General features: G+C 40.5%; 1 protein-coding gene across 2 annotated transcripts in view; it reads right to left on the bottom strand.

Moving 5' to 3' along the window:
- The window catches only part of CPQ (carboxypeptidase Q), a 1,788,882-nt gene that overhangs the window by 1,666,590 nt on the left and 106,113 nt on the right, over positions 1 to 16,179 (bottom strand). The window contains exon 1 of one of the 2 annotated variants that reach the window (XM_069220518.1): positions 2,153 to 2,246. The exons of the other annotated variant lie outside the window; for it this stretch is intronic. The gene's annotated coding sequence lies outside the window, so the exon portion shown is untranslated. Of the gene's footprint in view, positions 1 to 2,152; positions 2,247 to 16,179 lie in introns of those variants that run through there. 2 annotated transcript variants of the gene reach the window in all.

Below are 16,179 nucleotides of genomic sequence, written 5' to 3'. Positions count from 1 at the left end.
GAACTGCCAGAAAGCAGTCTCTGAGACACTTTTTTCACTTACAAGCAAAGTTTACAAAAAATATAAACATATGCAAAGTGTGAAGTTTATAACCTTTGCAGGGGCAATATTTGTATTTGAACAGTATATATATATATAGATATATCCACATACATACAAGCACTTGTCAGTTGACCTCGTGGATTATATAGCAAGCTGAACCCTACAATAGCTATATTAAACCATACTACAAAGTTACCCCTTATGTAGCGTAAATATAAATATTTAAAAACCATCGGTAGTAGGGCCTCTGTAACTATGGTTGAGCTTGAGTTTCCAATGAAAAAGCTATGTTTGCTTTGGCACCGTTTCATGCACCTGCAAAAAAACATTAAAAAAGATAGATCTGGCCAGGTTTGAGAATGTCAATTTTCATACCGAAACGCTCAGGGTTAGTCAAAAAACGAGTGTTTTTCATTTTAATTCCCTGAGGAAACTTTGTTCTCCAGTACAGCAAGACCCTCAGAACGGAATCGTACCAAACTTAGCAGGAAAGTAGCTCCTCGCTCAGGGGAATGCCTTTGCTCTGTTGGTGGAAACCTGTTCAGGCGGTTTTCAGATATTAGCATTTGAAACAGGTGTTGCATGGGCTTAGAAATGATATATTATAGGCATATCTTGACAACTAAAAAGATGTTTGTTGATAGCGGCATTTGACAAATTTGCATGGCATTTGACATATGCTTAGCATGATTAGTTTACTCTAGATATTTAAAAAATGTGCTGATCTGACAAGGAGGAGGCGCTGTTAAAAGGTAAATACCGAGAAAGAGTGCATTTTATACCGGTTGGCAGCCTTTGAAAAATGCACCTGAAGTCTAGCAGGCGTTTAATATGTTTAGTCATCTGTGGCTATCAGAAGGCTTGTGCAGGTACACCAGAGGGGAATGGGCAAAGTTCGAAGCAGGGCAGAAATATGCGAATAACGTTGGTGCTGTTTAATGAATGTACATTAAATTTGGCAGGCTGATAGCAAGTGAAGCGCAGTGCAGTAATCACAGATTTGATACAAATTCAACAAGATGGGCAAAGTTAAACGAGGGTAAAAATCGGAGGATCAATGCCCCTTACATGCTGAAACATTGCTTGGTATCTGACCCTATGTTTCTGCTTCCCTGGTAAGAGTGTTTAACAATGGACGGGGTGCCACTGCCTTCCAAAGCTCTCCTATGCATCAGAGTGTGTGACATTAACGGTGTCCTTTGGAGCCTGTATTCACTAACCAGCCTTTGGACAAGGAATGAGAAAATGATTTCTAGGTATTGTGAACTCTCAGATATCTCCCTATTTTATGACAAACACGAGGAAAGGTTTTGGCATGTTGTGGATTTTGGCTATGATAGGACTGCACAGTCCAGTGCCCAGTTTTAGAATACTCCAATGACTCTAAAAAAACCTCTAAAAAGTCCTCATAGGACTTTACCACAGTCTCTCATTAAAATGATGTGCTACAGTTTATGTTTTACAACTATTTATGTAAAAAATGTAATAAAATAGGGGTCCTTCATTCTGAATCCTCAACAAAAATTAAGATAAACCACACAAACCACTCACCATTAAATACACCTTTACTACAATAACAATATTTATTTTTAAAAGAAAGTATGTAACTATCCTGTTATGTTGCTGGCCAATCAAAATATGAGAAATTACGTAGAATCATAACCATTTGTTGAACAAGAAAATGCTTTTGTAACAAAGTAGAGTACATACCCCAGCAACAAATTGTTCAAGGTCTCTGTAGAATGCAAATGCCCTTCAAAGTTTCTCCTTTTGTGTTTTCATTTTGTACTGCCTCAACAATGGGAACAAGCAGTGGCAAAGGCAATATGTCTGTCATTCGCTGCTAGACATTTGGCTTTGTCAATTCTTATTTTGTCGTGGTTTTTATAAAACTATTTTATTGGGGAAGCAGCCAAGCACTCGCCGTTAAACAAAACAGTATCTAGGTGGCTAAAATGTGGAGAACATATAGTTGCTTGGGAGAGATGCCACATTATATTAAAGTTTAATGAAAGCAGCGTCGGAGAATCAGTGAATCAAAACATGTACAAGGGAAACGTCGAAATGACTGTAGTATATGCAAGCTACGTTTAGAATTTAAAGATCTTACTTGAATTGTCTCTTGGGAAGGGCAGAAAGTCGCCTGGATGGTGCAAGCCTTGGTAAACTCACTGCTAATGACTGGCAGTGCCAGGAGTGTGAAGTGTTAGGTTCGAGTGCCCGCCTACAGCGCAGCCATGCGGTAAAAACAGCAGAAGGCAACAGTTATGAATGTCCTGTGAGAAACATAAATGCCAACAAAAAAAGAACGCTCTTGGACGAGACAGGACATGACGCAGTTTCGCTGAAAGGGAAACCGCAAGCACTTGTGATCTAATGGGGCGAAAATTCTTTGCACAAAGAACGCAACGTTTTGTTAAAGTACTGACTTAAAAGAACAAAGCCAGGCCTGGCCGAGGAGAGGCCCACCGCATGAAAGCACTGCCGGGCAGCTGAGAGGGCTTACGCCAGGCCTAGCATGAACGGAACATTACAGAGTATTCAACTGGACCCTTTGAAGCCCTTTGCATCTTCCAGAGAAAGATTCTCTCGTTTCCAATAGAACCGAAGTTGTCATCTTTCAATGTGTCCTGTCTTCATGTGCGTTGCTGTCCAAGGGATGCATAACCTTTATTGTTAAGAAATGGCTAAAGGTAAAAATATTCCAGTCTTTTGGCTTTGTCAATGCATTTTTGAAATGGTGTTTGTAAAAAACTTTATTGTTAGGAAACAACGGGTAACAACTTTATGTCTCAAAAAGTACACACATAAATCACTGGCCCTGAAGGGAACTTCTTTGTGTGTGAATGTGAAAAAGCAGAAAGCAAAGCAGTCCCTCACGGTGAAGTTAACCAAAGGTTAAAGTGGGCTGACATCCTGTCCCGAACTGTGTGCTGTAATGGCGGACCAAAATGTGAATGACACAAAAGAGCAATGGCTAAAAAAAGGGCCAACAGAAAGCCCTTACAAGAGCTATAAAGGCCCATTTTACAAGAGAGTGAGGTATGCAGATGCCAGTCTTCGGGACCAGCTTTCCATAATGTGTTCACCTTTCAAATCAAAACAGTACTGAATCACTCAGTAGGATTAGCAAATACCCAATCCATTCCTGGGGCCCATTCACAAATCCATTGAATGTGCAGTAGTAGCCCTGAGGTACTCCTCTATATACTCTTGCAAGCTCTGTCAGTTTGATCAAAAACATCTATAATTGGAATAAAAATTTAATTTTGAGGGAATGGGCATATGCAAATAGTACAAAAAAGAAAGGACTGTGCTCTTTTTGTGCTTTTACTTATAGGAATTTGGGCTGTACAGATTAACAAAGGCTTGTACGAGTATGTTCAAGAATACTACATGAGTACTACTTACTTTACACACAAATCGGCACCAGTGAGCCTATGTATAAAATTATGATGAGGGATAATTTTCTTATTGTTTATCTGTTGTAACATTATTTTCTGAAACTGGGTGCAGATTAGTGGCTGACGTGAGTTATTTATTTATCACAAATATATGGGCCCAAGACTAAGGGCATGATTTAGATCTTGGCGGTATTACCGTCAATCCAGCACGACGGCAAACTCAAAAACACTGTCAAGTCAATGCTGTTCTGCCCACCGTATTTAATGTATAGCGGCTGACCCGCTGACAGCCACAATGGAGTGCCCTACCTAGCAGTCAGGTTGGCGGGTTCCCCCCAACCCTATTTGGATGTTACAGTCCTGCAGGTGGTGTACTGGCAGCAGATTGCCGACAGAGGAAGACCTTCGCGGGAGCCATTGGGCATTGTACAATGGCAGTAGCTATTGCATACAGGTACGTAACACACATACACTGTACCTTAGCCATATGTGTCCACCTGCACAACACAAAACATACACACTATTATCCATTGCCATTACACCACAACACAACATCTACATACCAAAAACACGCATTGCCATACATCCATGACACAACATACATGCACCATTGATACTACACACACATACATAAAACACAGCCACAACAACCAATACAATAACACACCATCTACACAAACGCACACAAAAGCACAATTGCACACATCACAACAGTGACCACCACACAACAGCAACACACCCCTGACTGTTGCACACAGCAATACAACACACACCCCAAAACACACAACAGACATCAGACCCACCTGCAGGTGGCACACATACAGACACAACCACATCACCCACTCCAGCTCCCTTCACCTTGACCAGCCAATCTAATCTCACACACACACACACATACACATACTGACTCACATACACAACTGGACTCACAATATCACAGGTACAGATTTGCTTGCGATGGGCACACATAGACATAGTGACAAATGTGAATCCATTGTTACTGTGATGCCAGCATTCATTTGGCAATGAATACTGACACCAGAATAGCAACTGTGAATGTGTGCTATATGTGTCTTGTACCAGTGTCTTCCCATCAATCACTGACACAAATGTGTTCCTGACATATATATGACAGAAGTACTTTGAAAAAATACCTGTGGCATGTATATTTCTGCAGAAGCCCAAGTTTATGTGCAGTGTCCACACAACGTACACAGTACATGCAGTATGCCTACCTTAGAGTACGGAAACAGCAGGGTTATGTTTTTCTGTGGTCCCATGACAGCAGCGATGACAGGTGATGTCCAGTCAGGTCCATTCCAAAAAGGAAGCGGAAATGTGGAAAAATTTAGGCTTTGTGCCCGTTCCCCCTCCAATCTGCCAACTCAGGTGTGAAGGTTGGATCGTCACAGTTTGCTTGGCGGTAAGGCACATCCAAATCTGCTCAGTGACAAAGGTGGCTGGAGTACCCCACCAGTCCCTATTCCCAATGCTGCCATCGCGGCAGCTGGAGATTCTTGGCTGAGTCAATGGGATTCAGGTGGTGTTTTGCCTATGGTCCTGCCACCATCTAAATTGGGCGGGCGAACCGCCAAGGTGACGGACGGATTTTCCAACAGAAAACCGACAAGCAGGAACATCACCGCCAAGAACTAAATCAGGCCTTAAATGTTTCCATGAACCATACATTTTATTTACAGGCCAAATTAATTCTGGTTGTTGAGAAGGGGTGTTGTTAGATCAGCATCTTTGTGCGAATCCAGATGGAAAACAAACTGAAGATATTGAAAATAGTACTGGGTCCAAAAAAAGCCCATTATTGTGAATACCAACATCTATAATTATACCCAAGGAGAAAAGGTAGCAAGTGCAATGAATACAAGATGACTCAATAGTGAATATTGGTATATTATATTTAGTTATGCTATGCCATGTCATGAGGAAGAATCAAAGCTGATGTGTGAAACGCTTGCAAAAGTCTCAGCCTCTGGCAATCACCTGGGACTGCATTCCAGTCTATATTTTGTCTTCCACTATGACACTTCAGACGAAGATTAGCCATGTGCAAGTCAATAGGAACATTCTAGTTTAAACTACCAGAAGAGGTCCCCTCTGAACTGGAACACAAGTAACCCCAGTTCAATTTCAGCCTAGTGAGGTCTCCTTGGTAAGGTGTAGCCTGATTCCTGTTTAATAGTAAGGACAAGATCAGAGTCTTGGCATACCTGTTGCAGTTATGGCATTACTGCAGCTAGGCCTGCAAAGGCCACTAGTCTTGGTTCACTGCTTGTCCATTCATACTACAAAGACAAAAGGAGTCTGGTCAGTGTCCTCTAACCAAATAGGATGTTGCCAAATATGAAGGGTGGCCCTCCGATGTCCTGTACTTGCTGCTAGTACTTTCTCTTCATTTGCCTGTAGAGGGACCAGTCAATAGTAAACCTACAAAGGGTTAAGGAAGGACATATCCACAATCATATACCCTCCACCTTACCCCCTGAAAACACATTTGCTTTTGCCCTTATAGCAGTGCTTAATTTGTAAATAAAAACGTGGCAGTGCCCAAAGTCCTCCTCTTAAACATGTGGCTGCTGCAATTATGTGTGCGAAGAATACTGAGGCAGTGTAATCCTGAAGCCATCTCGGGCCTCTTCAATCCAGTTAAAGCCACTTCCTGCCCCTTCAGCCCACTCTTGAAGCTTTCTGCTTTCTCCTATTCTGACGCTTTTTCGTTTTTCTCTTCCTCCGTCTTTCCCATATGTATCTTTTACTCGCAGTAAATGCTTGATGCAGGAAAATAAGTGCCGGTCATCAAAAATAAGTGTTGGTGCTCCGCACCGGAAACAACAAGCACAAATTAAGCACTGCCTTATAGGAGTGAATCTTCTGTTCAAGCAAGCTAGCACATTTATTCATACACTGTTAATTAAAACCATTAAGTGTACAGCAAAACGTTAAAAACTGCATGAAATAATTGTTATTATTCAAGATTAAAGGGCTATAATAACTAAAAATTTGGAAGTGCAGTTTTTTCTCAATTGTAAATTAAGGCAGATTTTGCTCCCATTAAAAGATTCAAATACTGCTTGCCTACATGACTGCACCCGTGCAGGGTCGATACATATACACATAAACATACACATAATGTGCAAGACGGATGCTTGTTGTTGCCTACACCAGCTATAGGTTTTACTTTTACCTGTAGCAGAACATTTGTGACAAAAGTCGAGGGTGGTAAACTTTCCCAAACAATGATTCCTGAACTTAATTTTTATGAACTTGAAGTAACAATAATCCGGGTATGGCTGTCGTGCTCGAACACAAAAGGAGTTTACCACGATCCCTGCATGCGGCCACTTAGCAAGTGTCTTTATCCTGAATGACTGACATCTTCCGCATATTGTTAAGGAGCACCTTAAACTCCCCACACATAGCAGAGATTAATGATTTGTACATTGTTCAGACATTTTAGTAGATAATCTCGCATGCCAATTTCTTATCTGAGGTAGATAGTTCAGTCCAGATCAAATGATCAGGGGTGCCCTTCCTTGCACAAGAAAGTGCACCTTCTGCACTTGTAGATAAAAGTGTCATTTCGTACACATAGTCTTACGCTGCACCTATACATTCGGTGCTTCATGTGACTGTGCCATACAACATGTGACGTATATACTGTGTTTCTCTATATTTAATTAAAAAGTGTTTAGAGTTGACAACAGTCAGACATTCTTTTGTAAATACATAAAGAACCCGATTGACATAGAAATGTGTGAAGTGGCTGAAACAAGGCACACAGTCCTGGCTCCAGGTCAGAGGGAAAGGGCTCTGTGCTTGAGCACATGGGAAAATGCTGTGTTCCAGCATACAGGAAAGTTCCCTACTACGACACATGATAAAAACAAGGAAAATCGTGGCATTTAGGTTGTCTGTAATAATAATAATAACGGTAATGATACTGTAAAGGTTTTTGTGCATTCATATTTTTGTATATTATTAACAACATGCAAAATGTATTGTCATTCTTGATTACAAACGTAAGCACCGACATAGCACTACTGCTTTTAAAAAGGTTTTTTTATGTTGTGCAGAAGTGTGTTTTCCTGATGGTATTAAGCAGGCCTCAATTCAGGCCTCGCAGGCATATTATTCAAAAACCGGATGTCACTCTTGCCCGCCCCTGCACATCTCACTGTTTATTATTTCTGCAGCACACATTCAAACAGAGTCCATGTTCCATTTATTTAAACTGTCGTTGTTCGTTCTGTTTTCCGAAGAATTGTCCCATGTTTAGTCACAAACTGTAACTATGTTTCAAGGTCCTTCTGTTAGTCCACTGTACTCTTTCATTTTATTATTAGTTAGCTGTTGTTGATATATCTAGTTTGTTCTACCATCTCCGGGTGGCCTTAGCTTAGAATGGGAAGAATAATTACTAATGTAGTGGGATAGTGCTTAGATGTTAAGGCACTATTATGCTTAACTTTCTTAGGTTCTGATTTGCTGATGGAATAATACTTTTTCTCACACTACGGTGGTTCTGTGATTCTTCAGTTGTAGTGTACAAAAACGCTTAATTTTGGGCGTTAGCCAGAAGACTTTCCTGAAGGTTTAGATGCTGCTAGGGATGCTGCCCTTTCGCTTCTGATTTTGCTGCCCACTTGGAATTTTGAATATTTTTGAGTCTGCACTTCTCTGTAATGCAGTATGTGCGGATAGCCTGCATGGGATTGAATCTGTATCACTTTAATTTAGAATTTTGTAGTAAAACCCCATATCTGTTCCGCTGATCTTGAACTCAGTTATTGAGTGGGCCTTTTTTTTTAAACTAATTTACAGTTTTACTGCTATTTTGGTGTTTTGGGGTGTGCCTTAACTCGGGGATACATTGCCTCATGAAATTAAGGTTTAACACTGGCTCTGATTCATCTAATTATGGACAAACGATTAAGGTAAATTTTGGTGTGTCAGAATTGCAGGGTCCCCCGCGCCCAAACATTTTGGTAGAAGAGGATGGTTGCAGGTTAAAGAGCACCTCCTTTTTGCTTTTAAAATTAAATTTTTTGCTCCAAGCGCTAGTGTTAGTGGATTTTCTGGTATTGACCTTCCTGGTGCATTTTTCCGGGAACCTGACTTGCAGGGCAGTTCCTGAAAGGTTCGGATTGTAAGTATTATTAGGGCAGAATGATTCCTGTGTTTGAGAGTGTTGGGATGTGTTATTGAGGGTTGGCGATTTGTGCTGTATGATGGATTGTTATCCTTTATGTAAAGTTTTCAGTTACACATTGTTGATTTTAGATTCAATTGGTGGTTCGATCACTGTGATTTTTATATACTATTGTTCTTTGTGATCCATTCTGAAAAGGTGTTTGGTCTTTTACTACTGGTTGGTTTGGTTAAGAGATTCGTTGGAATCCAAGATCTCAAGATACTCTTGTTGAACTTATCTGTATGAAGGTAGTGTGTTCTGCAAAGCACCACATACACACAAGTAGGATTTTTTCTGAATTGACATGTTTTCCTTTGCAGGGGTTTGCATGTTTAACCTAAGTTGGTGTCTTTTGCTTCTTGGTGCACAGGAGTAGCTACACTAGCTAAGGTAGATTGAGGCTGGACAGGAATCTGCTTTATCGCGAACTGTGATTAACAAGTGCCATGAATTGCTAGTCTTGTTTCTATTGTTTGCGAGATTTGATTCATCTTAACCTGCTAATTGTCTCCTATTTGGGTTGAGCAGACATCTATTTTGTTTATTTAGTGTGACTGTTCATTGAGAAAGGATGTACAATTGTTTTCTCAATTGTTGTCGCACTTTGATTGGTTGGTCAGCTGAGGTGGTGCACTGGGATTGGTGAGACGTCACAACAAAGTTGTGCTCTCATTGTTTGGTTCCTGTAAAATCTGCGCTGTGAATTGCTTACTTTTGGTACACATTGACAAAAGCAGTTAGGCAATGCATCGGCATCAAACCGGAGAATGAAGGCAATGTGTTAATTCCAGGCCATGCAGAGGGAATGATGCATCACGCAGTTTGCAATACAGAGCTCCAATTCTCGCAGTAGCGGCACATTGTTGTCGACAGAGATGTGGTGTCCTCGATCCTCACAGCAGCGGTGATACAGTGGTGATACAATAGTGAAGCTTTGGCAACAAAGGCTAAGTACCAGTTCTGATCGACACTGCAAGGTCGATGTGCAGTTCTTTACAGGAGCAGCCACAAAATGCCACTTCCACTTGGCAGCGCAGGACTCACAGCTGGCAGAGTCCACAGGCTGTAGGAGGATTGTTGGATGTGTTTTGTGTCCCTGAGATGTCAGAAAACAGGAGGCAAACCCTTGGAGTCACTGTGTGTTCAAGTGATTCAGGTCCAATCCTTTTCTCCCAGGCAGGGGAACAGCAGTCAACAGGGCAGTTCAGCAAGGCGAGAGTCCAGCAAAGCAGCAATCCAGCAGAGTAGCAGTTCTTTAAGCAGCACAGCAGTCCTTCTTCCTGGCAGAGTCTTCACAGGTACAGAAGTATACTGATTTGGCCATCAGAATGCAGATGAGTGCTCAGACACACCTAATCTTCCTGTGTGTGCGGTGGTCTGGAGAGAATGCACATGGTGCACTTGTCATACAGAGAATACGTACAAGTACACTGTTCCAAATGAAAAAAGCCTAATCCTACAGGAGCGAGAACCCTCAAGCATCACATTGGATAACTAGCTTCATCATCGGGAAAGCTCCTCATCAGGCCGGTGCTGCAATGCCTGAGGGGCTCCCCCGGAGGGGGCTCTTAACCGTATTGCTCTAAGTGTAGCAAAGAAAAACAGGTCGTATAGTGGAACTACCTTGATCGAAATACCTGAACAATATGGAGAGAAAAATAAATATAAAATTGGTTACCCACCAAGAAGCACAGAGTCCTAAAACCAGCAAAAATTAGGTAAAAAAATGGAGGGAGGGAGGCAGGCAAAAAGTTGGGTGGAAGACCATCCTAAGGCTGTAAGATCTAACAGTGTGCAAATAAAGCACATGATAGGCTTGAGGAACTGCCTTATGAGTGTGAGGTTGACATCAGTGGAAAAAGAAATGTGCAAAGAAATTACAAAAATGGATTTGACTAATGATGAAATAAAAGAAATAGGTTTGATAACTTAACAAGCACACATTAAAGATCCGATGGAGAAGACAAAGGACTGGAGGGATTTGAAGAAGTAAAGAGAAAAGCGGGAAAGAAGGTTACTATTAAAAAGAAAGTGCATCAGGCAGGACAGAAAGTGAGGGGGTCTGTTAGTGATTCTGTGTCAGAAGCAGCTTCAGAGTTTCCTTTGGGAGAAGTGTTTTTAGGATAAAATTTCAAAAATTGTGAGAGAAGATTGAAAAGTGGTACAAGGAAATGCACAGATTAACAACAATTTCTAAAAACTCTGAACTGACTTGAATGCGTTGTTTGAGATTGTTTTCCTAGTAACCTGTAGTCTGAGTGTAACAGTGCTGTTGCTTGGCCAAAGGAACCAAATAGAGTTATGCCTAATAATGTTCCATCAGAGTTAGTTATTGACAAGTAAAGAACAGTGATATAGCATTTGAAAAAGATGGTGCTGAAGAAAGAGATTAAATGGACAAACATTTTAAGATCTACTCAAGAGCTGAAAGAATCAGTGCATGCTTATTATGAGAGGCTCAGATAAAAATTTTAAGAAGCACAGTGAAGGTGAAGATCCAGAGAAAGATGGTGGTAGCAAGTTTCATGGCTACTTTCGTTCAGACTAAGAGTACTGATGAAATACTAAAATGAGTCAAATATAGTAGCGACTGGTTTGACACAAGGCAGAAAAGAATCACAGAGAAGTTGATGAATGTTCAGACTAAGCAGTTTCAGAAAAATGGCATGAATCAGTTAATGCATTTTGATTAAGGTTTTATGTTGCCTGAAAACTCTGGGGTGAATTTGATGTCTTCGATGCAAGGAGTGAGAACTGAAAATGAGATGGTGCAGATGTAAGGTCATGGAAGAGGGGTTGTGAATAATTCTGGAATTAACTAATACAAACATTTAGATGTTAAAGAGGAGACTGCTTGTAATTTATGCAGTAAAATTGCCCACTGGAAGTGGGAATGTAGATCGAAGCTTGATTGAATTCAGAATGATTCTGTTCCCTAGATACAGCAGAATGTGTATCAGGTGCAGACACCATCAATGGCCCCAGCGCCACCAGCATCTACTCAAAATGTCCAAAATCAACAGCAGATTTGGATGAATATGCCCACAATTCTAGCATTGCAGCAAAATATGAGAAGCAAAATGTCTTAAAGTCCAGGGTTTCAGCAGAATTCTTTGATTCTGAATAATAATTTCTCTCAGTTTTCCTCAGAAACATATTCCCAATGATGGCACCTAAGAGGGAGCAGGACCGCTTACTTAGAACAGTCCTGGAGGTAGACTTAAGTTGCCCATACATTGATGGTGATGTCAATGCCATGTTATTTCTTTTTCAATAGCTACAGGATACATCTGCTCTACAGTTCGTTCTGTGCAGGATCCAAACATACCCCTCTTGGGAAGAGAAGTTCAAGTTGTTGTCATTACCAATAAACAGACCGCTAACCACGTTACAGTAGAAGTCCCAATTAAAATAGGACAAATAGAGAATAATCAGCAGTTCATATTATGTGTTTTGAGTCCTTTCAATTTTATGGGCAGAGACTTGATTTCTAAAATGAACTGTGTGATTATTTGCACACTGGATTGTGCCACTATTGAAACCCAAGCTGAAGATTTAGCGTTTAAATAAAAATTATAATATGATCCAAGAGTTCAGTTTTTCTCAGTCCAGACTAAAGATGATTTGCCTGTGGATTTATGACATACTGTAAAAATTAAATATAGGTTTTCACATGAAAATAGAAAGGATTGATAAAGAATACAAAATGTGTCAAAATAAACATAAAACCAAATGCAGTATTCCCCAGACTTAAACACTAAAACTTTCAAAAGAGGCAGATGAAGGAATGAAGCCAGGCCCGGTGTTGGCAAAATGACTGAACAGATAATTTTGCGGAAAGTGCTTGTTAGCCCTTACAATGCAATTCTCCTGCGATGGGCGCTAAAAAACAAGTGGTAAATGTAGTATTGTGCAGGATCTTAGGACAATAAATAAAATAGTGATTACCTGATGTCTGATAATACTGAATCCTATAGTAATACTGTTCCAGATTCCAACAGATACCCAATTGTACACAGTCATTGACGTGTGCCGTGCATTCTTCTCCATTCCTCTGCATGAGGACAGCCAGTATCTCTTTGTGTTGTAATTCCAAAATAAAGTTCTGTATTGGTGTTGTATTCCACAAGGTTATAATGAAAGTCATTCAGTTTTAGTCAGATCTTAAAGAAAGATTTGGGAATGTGCAGTTTCCTTGTAACTCAGTCCTGGTTCAGTCTATACATGACCATTTTGTGCCATCAAAGTCTCTAGAAGATTACAAACTTGATAGGATTGCACTGTTAAATCATTTAGCTGACAATGGTCATGAGGTATGCCCTACAAAGATGTAGTACTGTAAGAAAGAAGTGATTTATCTTAGTCATAACAGTGAGAAAGGAGCAAGGAAACTCTCAAAAGAATCAATTTCTACCATTCTGAAGATGAATCTCTATACCACCCAGAGATAGGTAAGGGTGTTTCTGGGAATTGCTGGCTACTGTTGTCAGTGAATTGCAAACTTTTCTTAGATTGAAAAGCTTCCAGTAAGGCTAGCCTACTGTGACATCAGAGATCCAGTACCATTTGATGATCAATGCTAAGAGGTAAAAATGGTGCAATGCACTCAGTCTTGGAATGCCATACTATAATACGGAGTTTTCCTTCTTCTGCCATAATAGAGGCAGATGAGCTCTTTCAGTACTCACACAGAAACATGGAGAAGTCATGTGGCCAGCAGTCTATCTGTCAGCTATGTTAGATCCAGCAGCTGTAATTCTTCCTGGTTGCCTGAAAGCGGTTGCAGCTCTTTGCACTGCAATTGAGAAAAGTGAAGGGATTGTGATGAGGCATACAATGGTTGTGTTTGTTTCACATTCTATTGAGATTTTGGTGACCTGTACATGGACTCAGCACATGATAAATAGTAATCTGCCCAGATATGAACAGGTCATTCTGGCAGCTGAGAATATTTTGATCAAAAGATGTAATTGAATAAATCCTGAAATGCTGCTTTCGGTTCCAAACAATAATAGACAGGTGCAGGAGTGATGATAATGATGAACCAAAAAATGACTGCATATATGTCACAGAGTTATTAACCAAGCCAAGCCCAAACATCAAAGACATTCTCCTTGAATGGCTGATCTGAAATTTCTTTGTGGTTGGTACTTGTTTAAGGGACCATCGTGAAGCACTGAAGCCTTCCTATGCAGAATGTTTAATTTCTGAAATTCTTGAAGCATCATACCTGCCTAGAGTAACTTGAGCCATGTCACCGATTTGATAGCACTCACAAGAGGTTGTTGTTTAGCAGTCGATTTAAATGGGAGAACATACACAGACAGCCAATATGGTTTTGGATTGGTCGAAGATTTCAGACAGTTGTAGTCACAAGGGGTTTTATGACCTCTTCTGGAACTCCCATGAGTTCCTACATACATGAATTGTTGAAAGCAATGCAGCAACCAAAATTACTAGCAGTAGTAAAGTGTGCTGCCTGTAAGGCTGGAAAAAATATGGTTAGACTTGGAAATAAACATGCAGACCAGGTGGCCTTATACTGTGAAACTGAGAACAAAATGGTAATGTCAAATAAACAGGTAACGATTCAAGGAACAGAACAAAGTGAATTAAATGAAAACTCTTTTGTAAATGCAGAAAATGTAAATAGCTTCTTGTTGGTACCAATTCAGACTTACTAGAGTGAACTGAGGGATCCACAGTGGAAGACCCCAGAGGATGAGAAAAGGAGATTGGAAATGTTGGGTTATTAAAAGTACTATAGAGATGTTTATATCACTCATAAGTTTAAATATATCTTGCCCCAGTTGCATGGCTAAGTTCTCATATAATTAGTCACATGAAGGGAGAGACTTGATGACACAAACATTCAATGAATACTGTTCAAATTCTAGGTTCAGAAGTGTTGCTGAGGATTGGTACCAGAGATATCTAGTGTTTATCAGAGAAATATTCAAGGAAAGGGGATTACTGTCCTGGTGAACATTAAAGCAAATTAGAAGACCCATTACCAAACTTCATGCAGATTTCATTGAAATGCCAGTTTACAGTGGCCTTCGGTACATCCTCATGATTGTCTGCTAACTGTCTAAATGGGTTGAGGCCTACCCCACCCAGTGATCAGATGGAATGACAATTGTCAAGCTTTTCTTGGGGGAACTAACTCCCCATCTCAACTTTCCGACCTCTATTTGGACAGATCATAGCTCCTATTTTAAAATTAAATTTTGAAGTTGATTTGTACAGCTCTCGAGATTGATCAAAGGTACCATTGTCATTATTGTCCTTAATCATCTGGCACTGTTGAGGTAATTAATGTGGACATTAAGAACAAATTGGCCAAAGTGTGTGCATCCATTATCCTGAAATGGTCTGACACCTTTCCTCTTGTCACTAGGAATATTAGAAGTACACCATGTAAAAAGACTGGTCTTTCTCCCCATGAAGTATTAATGGGTAGAGCAACGAGATTGGCATACATTCTTTCTGCTACTCTTGTTTCATTGATTGATGATATTGTGCTAGAATACTGCAAAGGTATGACTGATAATGGTGAAATCTCAAAATTCTCAAAACAGAAAATGGGGGCCAGAGAGTATCAGAAACCCATAAGTATCAATCACACAACACACAAAAAGTACTTGCGGTCTTGTAGAATAGAGTTGTCAAATTATATTGACTTGAGAAAGAGGGGAATCAGTCTCACAGACTCAAAACAACAGCCTCTGTAAGGTTGAGAAGCCTGACCCACACTTAGTTGGTATGCTTGATCATAAGGTTCATCAATAAAGATAGGGTTAGTTCCACCAAGAGGTAGTTTTAGTTATTTTCACTCCTTCATCTTTGCACTCTGCCCTTCATCCACTCCACTGCACACATAGGGTGACCGTTCTTAACAGCTCCTCCTCTGCTGTGGAGCTGTAGCCAACACCATAAAAATTGCATTATGATGTGAGGAGGAACCCTATGATGAAGCATGCCACTTAAAGATGATGAGGGTTTACAAAAACTGTTGTTTTGAGTCTCTGAGACTGACCCCCCCTTTTCAAGCTGATAGAAACCAGGATATACACCAACTGTATGAGGTGTGGCTGCCTCATGGTCCCTTCGGGGCTGATACAGGTGCGTTTCAATGTACAGAATGGGTTGAGGATGGTACAGGCCCAACCTTACATCGATGGCATGCAATGCACCAGCTATATGACATGGATGCTATTCTTGTTTCCTATTAAGCAGAGTAGGTGACCTTGTAGTTCTTGCTTAAGCATTGTTTATCAAATTGTCTCCATAAATTTATGTCAGTCACCTTGGCCTTTGGCAGGTTTCCTGTAAATTGGGACACTCCTCCTAGCAGGCTCCATCTGTCTCCTCAGCAGGAGCTTCCTTCTCTTCTCAGTAAATCGACTCCACAGACTAAAGCCAAAGCACCTTTAATTGTGATATTTCTAAAGGGGTTCTAAAGTACTTAAATAACACCTACTAGTCACTTCAGAATGCTGGACATACAGAGATGAGTCAATATCA

The sequence above is a fragment of the Pleurodeles waltl genome, chromosome 2_2 (assembly GCF_031143425.1).
Source record: "Pleurodeles waltl isolate 20211129_DDA chromosome 2_2, aPleWal1.hap1.20221129, whole genome shotgun sequence".
NCBI lineage: Eukaryota > Metazoa > Chordata > Amphibia > Caudata > Salamandridae > Pleurodeles > Pleurodeles waltl.
Note: the sequence above shows the minus strand (reverse complement) of the source record. Positions and strands in the feature narration are given on the sequence as shown.